The following is a 6629-nucleotide window of genomic DNA, read 5'->3' as shown; positions in this document are numbered from 1 at the left end:
GGGGGATGGGGAGAGGAGGGGAGAAGGGGAGGGAAATGGAGAGGGGAGGGGGGAAGGGGATGGGGAGAGGAGGGGAGAAGGGGAGGGAAATGGGAGGTGGAATTTTTTCAATAATAATAATAATAAAATATTATATGTTCACAAATTAATGCTGAATGTTTAACAAACCTAGACTGAATGGCTTTTCATATTATAGTTCTGAGCAATGAAAATTTTACATTTCATTTTAACATACAAATTGATCTTATAAACTGACTACTGTAAACAGACCCTCTATGAATTCCCTGATAGGACAGGGGATGGTATAAAACAGACATGTATGTCCTTGCTTTTGCTATCACCATTAACTTGCTATTGTTCCCTTGCAATATTAATATGTTTAGAAGGAATTTAGGAGCCTTAGAAATTGAAACAGACCTCCAAGAAAGGACATAAAATGTATCTCTTCATCATTAATCATAAGAATAATGGTCTTCTCTACTAGATATAAGCTAGAGAGAAATCTATATCCAAAATAATCAGTCTTTTATCTTTCAAAGTGAGGTAATTTAAAGCTCCATTTTTTTTCAGCACAAATATAAAAAAAATACTAATATCTCTTGGTGAAATTTCTGGTTTTCCCCAAGTTAAAAAACAAATAAACTGCCTGTAATATTTTGGTTTGGCCTTGTCACCCTCTTTCTACACAGTGAAGAATGGTTATAAGTGAGAAAGGGAACTTCAATTTTTTTAAATTCCTTCTCTCACAAACTTGGCAAACCTAGAAATAAATCCATTTTTCTTTACTAAATCCAATTTTCTATTCATTCTGGAGTATGGAGAGTCTGCAGTTGTCACTTTATAAACTATAATACTAAGTAACACCACACCCATGGTTTTCAAATTGTTTCTGACCTTTTTTTTTCTGTTTAGCAAATAGTATAATATAGTATTTCCCTTCCATTACAAAGAGAATCAAAATAACTTTATTAACACTGGACAACTACTTGCATTCATGTACCAATCTGTTTTAAATTGTAGTTCCAAGATTCAATGTGTTTTAGTACACTTTTTTATTATTAAGGCTCAGATAAAATAATGTTTTATGCAAAAATAAAAGGAAACTTACTGACACCTCAAGATACAGAAATAATTAAATATTTAACTACACAATGTATATACTTTTAGAGTGATCCTTGATGAAACTAATTACTTATACTGTACAGTGGAAGTCATCTAATTTTTTTTTTTCGAGACAGGGTTTCTCTGCGGCTTTGGAGCCAGTCCTGGAACTAGCTCTGTAGACCAGGCTGGTCTCGAACTCACAAAGATCCGCCTGCCTCTGCCTCCCGAGTTCTGGGATTAAAGGCATGCGCCACCACTGCCTGGCTCATCTAATTTTTTGATGTGCCTTTTATTTATCTGCATAGATGAGATGAGATCATCTTTAATAATCAAATGAACAATGAACAAATATCATGACAATTTCTCTTAATTAGATTTTATGTGTAATAAATTATTGTTGTTCACATAACATTGCCATTATTTTCTACAAATTCAGGGAGAAAATCAGCAATAATTTACCATTCAAGCACCATGAAAAAAACTGAAGCTTACAAAGCAATTATTGAATGATAACACTAACCATATTCTTCTCCTTCATTATCAGATGGCAAACACTAGGTACATACATTTGATACCACTGAGCACATGCCTGTGTGGTGAAGGTGAGAGTCTCTCAGAAAAGGTTTTGGAATACAGATAACTTTGTTGTCAATTCATTCTGCTTTGTAAACCAATTTTTAATGTTCCTGGAATTTTTTTAAATATAATTTTTCCAAGCACATTTAAACAACTCAATGGGACATTATTTGACTTATTGCAATATGGTGATGATCTAAATGTTTTTTTTTTCTCCTCAAATTTTGCCATAGAAAATACTAAAGAACAAATGTTGAGGCTGGAGTTTTTATAGAACTTTCTATTGATAGTCACTATTGTTGGAGGAGGACCTGCTTATTCTTCCGGTTACAAGGCTAGCTTAGTCCTGAAATAACCACACAAAAATTGTATTAACTAAATCACTGCTTGACCCATTAGCTCTAGCCTCTTACTGGATAACTCTCACTTCTTGATTTAGCCCATTTTTATTAATCTGTATATTGCCACATGCCAGTGGCTTACCAGCTAATTTTGGCAGCATGTCTTATTCTGGTGGTGGATCCATGGCATTTTTCTCTGACTCTGTCCCCTTTCTCCCAGCATGCCATTTAGTTTTCCCAACTACCTAAGTTCTGCCCTATGAACAGACCCAAAGCAGTTTCTTTAACCAATGAAAGCAACACAAAAACAGAAAGACCTTCTACACCACTCTATACCTACTATTGAGTATTATCTTCATCTGTGCAAGAAAGCAATGTGATTTGTATGTTATACATGATAAAAATGTACTCAGAGTTCAAGACACTTAATGTAAATGTTTATAAGATAAATATTCATTCTCTAATGGATTTTTGCCATTTCTCTTACCATATGTACAGTTAGAAAAAGATATCTGAAAATTTCCTAATGTAGAACATACTTGTGTTGTTTTCAGTATTCACAACAACAAGCACTAGAATTTTAAGCAGGATAAGGTAAAATGTGAAAATAGATCTATATTTCACAGTTGATGTGGGCAGTGATATAGCCAGTGTTAAGTAGTTCCTAAGATTATTTTTAAAATATTATATATAAAGTAAATGCACAGATGATAGACAATATGAATGACATTGCCCTAAAAAGAGCCTTTGCTTCCATAGCACTTAAAACTTATGAATGGGTATATGGATACACTCTGCTACATGATCAGCTCCATCTAACAATCAATATTCAGTATAGCTCTGGTCCCTGTGATGGTAAATCTAGCACAAGAAACGACTCTCAGCAGCAATACCTCTGAATGAAAAGAGCTAGACCATATCTTGCAACAACTCACATCTGACAAAATTATATTTGGAGATATTACAAAGTCAGTGTGTGAGATGAACTTAATTAAATTATTTGTGTTTCATTCCTCACTTGCTATTTGTTAGGAACATAATTATTGGTTTATTAGTTAAACAATGTCTAGTTTTATATTTCTCTTGGCACATACTGTAGAAATTTAATAAATAGTGGTAATTTAAAGTCAATTCCTGGTATACTCTGTTGTGTTTAAGGCTTTTTAACTCTGATATAGTACTCCTTTCATGCACTTTTTGTTTTATAGAATTGTACTATTTGACATTCTATTTTTCTCTATTCTAATAATATGGCATTATTACAATTCTAAATGCTTTCTTGCACACTTAATTAACTTATCATTCCTATTTTATTAACTCAAAGCTTTGTATATTTCACCTAAAATTTAATTAGCAATGTTTCTTAGTTCCCTTGTGAATGATTTGTAAGATATTGAAAATGTCTTCATGGTTTGGGACTGTGGCCTATATTCTTTCAATTATATTTTAAATAAACACTGATTGGCCAGTAGCCAGTCAGGAATTATAGGTGAGAAAACCAGACAGGAAGTAGAGGCATATCAATGAGAACAGGAGAATTCTGGGACGAGGACACACCCTTACCCAATCACAGATTCAGAAGCAAGATGTGACTGCCAGGCTGAATAAGTTACTGAGCCACATAGCTAACAAAGATAAGAATAATGGCTAATAATGTGTTATATAAGTTATAAGAGTTAATTAAAAGCCTGAGCTAATGGGGCAATCAGTTTATAACTAATGTAGGACTCTGTGTGATTTTCTTTGGGACTTAATGATTTTATGAACCAGACAGGACAGAAACCTCAGTCAACACTGGTGCCCGACATGTGGACAACTGTATCCACATAAAGCCTGACAGAGCTTGGGAAGCAATTCTAAATGAAAAGAATAGAATTAAGCATGGCTTATTGATAGCAGATTTTTCTCAGATGGGCTCTGCTTGCTAGAGGCAAACAACCTCATTTAAGAGAGGCTTCCTGACTCAGCTTTAGCTGCAAAAGCTTGCAGCCCTTTTAAGAACTCCTGTAATAAAACACTTAAATAGTTTTGATGAAAAGCTGACTGCATGCTTTTTTGTTTTCAACCATAACAGGAAAAAAGCTAAGTTGTTTTAAAATGCCAGCATTCTGGGCCATCTTTCCAGCACAAACTCTGACTATTTCAGGTAGGCTGTCCATCTACTGAGCATTTGAGTGTGATTTGTGAGCTGTTGTAATAAGAGCAGCGGGCCCTTCCTGCCACCCAGCCACCCGCATGGTTAGCTTTACCCAAAATAATTACACGGACACTGTATTCTTTTAAACACTGCTTGGCCCATTTCTATCTAGCATCTTCTCGGCTAACTCTCGCACCTGGACTAGCCCATTTCTAGTGTAGCCCACGAGGTGGCTTACCAGGGAGATTCTAGGCTACGTCCATCCTGGGTCCGAGCTTCATTGTGTGTGCCTCAAAGAGCAGAGCTCTCACGTCCTCCTCCCAGGAGCCAGGAGCATGGCATCTCTGCTCCAGAGAGCAGAGCTGTCAAGTCCGAGCTCACTTCCTCTTCCTCCCAGCATTCTGTTCTGTTTACTCCTCCCACCTATGTTTTAACCTATGAGGGCCAGCCAAGCAGTTTCTTTATTGCTTAACCAATGAAATCAACAGATTGATATATGACACTCCCACATCAGTGAGCAGACGACTGAAGCTTGTATGCTGAAATGAACCTTAAAACACCATAGAGTTGTGGCAATAAACCTGCCTTGGGCCAGTACCTCTGCCATGAGCCTGGAATCTCAGAAAGCCTAAGAATGGGATGGATCTAGTTGTCAAAGCCACAGCTTTAATCCTCTCCATGTTGATTAGAAAATTAAAGACTCAGCAAAAGTGAGATATACAGTAAAGAGAGATACAAAGACAAAGAAAACCTATAAATGTTTTAAAGTGTGATAAAAATAAATGCAGGCTTGGGAGAGAAAAGAAAAAAAAGTTAAAGTCCTTAAAGAGAGAGAGAGAGAGAGAGAGAGAGAGAGAGTAGTTGGGTGTGGTGGTACACACCTTTAATCCCAACACTTGGGAGACAGAGGCAGGCAGACCACTGTGAGTTCAAGGTATGGTGGCCCATGCCTTTAATCACAAAACTAGAGAGACAGAGGCAGACAGACCTCTATGAATTCAAGGTGTGGTGGAATACACTTTTTATCCCATCACTTGGAAGGCAGAGATAGGTGGATCTCTGTGAGTTCAAGGACAGCCTGGTCTACAGAGTGAGTTCCAGGACAAACATACACAGAGAAATTCTGTCTCAAAAAGCCAAAAACTAAAAATAAAAATAAAAGAAATAGAGGTTAAAATAAAGCCACATTAAGATGAGAGACACACCAAGCATCAGGATACTGCATGCTATTATGTTCTCTTTGAATTATTTAATTGCTGAGGAAAGAATAGCTGATAAAAGATATTTGTTTCGGGGTCCGAATCCTCAGGGCAACCAAGCGGGCGGGAGTTCCTTTATTTCTATAGCCTGCCTGCAACAAGCAAGGTAGGCGCTTTGTTTATGAGCTACCCAACCAAAATGGAGACCTGATCTCTCGGGGCCAGGAGAGCCAACATTGGGGTGAGTTTCTGACCCCGCAGCGCCAGCCTGGGACAAGGAACTCAGAAGTTCCTCAACCCCCTATACTTCTTGGGCTCTCTGTAGGGCCTCCTCTCCCTGCATACTGCCTCTTTCTTCCTATAACACCCAGCTTGCATCCAGAACCCTCCCCACTTGGGCCCCCCTGCCCTCTTTCGGCATATAACATCACCCAGCCCAGCCTATCTGGGCATTGGGTCCGAATCCTCAGAGCAACCAAGTGGGAGGGAGTTCCTTTGTCTCTATAGTCTGCCTACACCAAGCAAAGTAGGCACTTTGTTTATGGGCTACCCAATGAGCACGGAGACCTGATCTGGGTGCCAGGAGAGCCAGCATTGGGGGGAGCCATCATTGGGCATGGAGATCTGAGCTCGGCACCAGGAGAACCATCACTGGGGAGAGCCATCACTGGGAAGGTACATCAGTAGGCAAGGAGACATGATCCTGTAAAAGAAGATCCATAGGGGAGCATTTGGAGGAAGAGATGGGCAGATGCCAATGCAAGAATTTACCCAACAATTTGAAAAGCAACATGAAGCCAAAAGAACCCAGCAACCTCACAACAGGAGGACATGAACACCTTAATCAAGAAGAAGTAGAAAAGATTGACCTGCTTATCAAGCAAATGGACCTAAGAAACAAGCAGGTGTGGCCATACTAATGTCTAACAAAGTTGACTTCAACTTAAACCAATCAAAAGAGATGGAAAGGGACATTTTATACTCACAACAGGAACAGTTCATCAGCATGAAGTCTCAATCCTGAACATCTATGCCCCTAATATAAAAGCACCCACGTACATAAAAGAAACATTGCTAAAACTCAAGGCAGCCATCAAACGGCACACACTACTATTAGGAGACTTAAACACTCCTCTCTCACCAAAGGACAGGTCAATCAGACAGAATCCTAACAGAGAAAAAAGAGAATTAATGGAGGTAATGAATCAAATGGACTTAACAGACATCTATAGAACATTCCACCCAAATAGGAAAGAATATACCTTCTTCTCT

The sequence above is a fragment of the Microtus ochrogaster genome, unplaced genomic scaffold (genome assembly GCF_000317375.1).
Source record: "Microtus ochrogaster isolate Prairie Vole_2 unplaced genomic scaffold, MicOch1.0 UNK55, whole genome shotgun sequence".
Lineage (NCBI taxonomy): Eukaryota > Metazoa > Chordata > Mammalia > Rodentia > Cricetidae > Microtus > Microtus ochrogaster.
Note: the sequence above shows the minus strand (reverse complement) of the source record.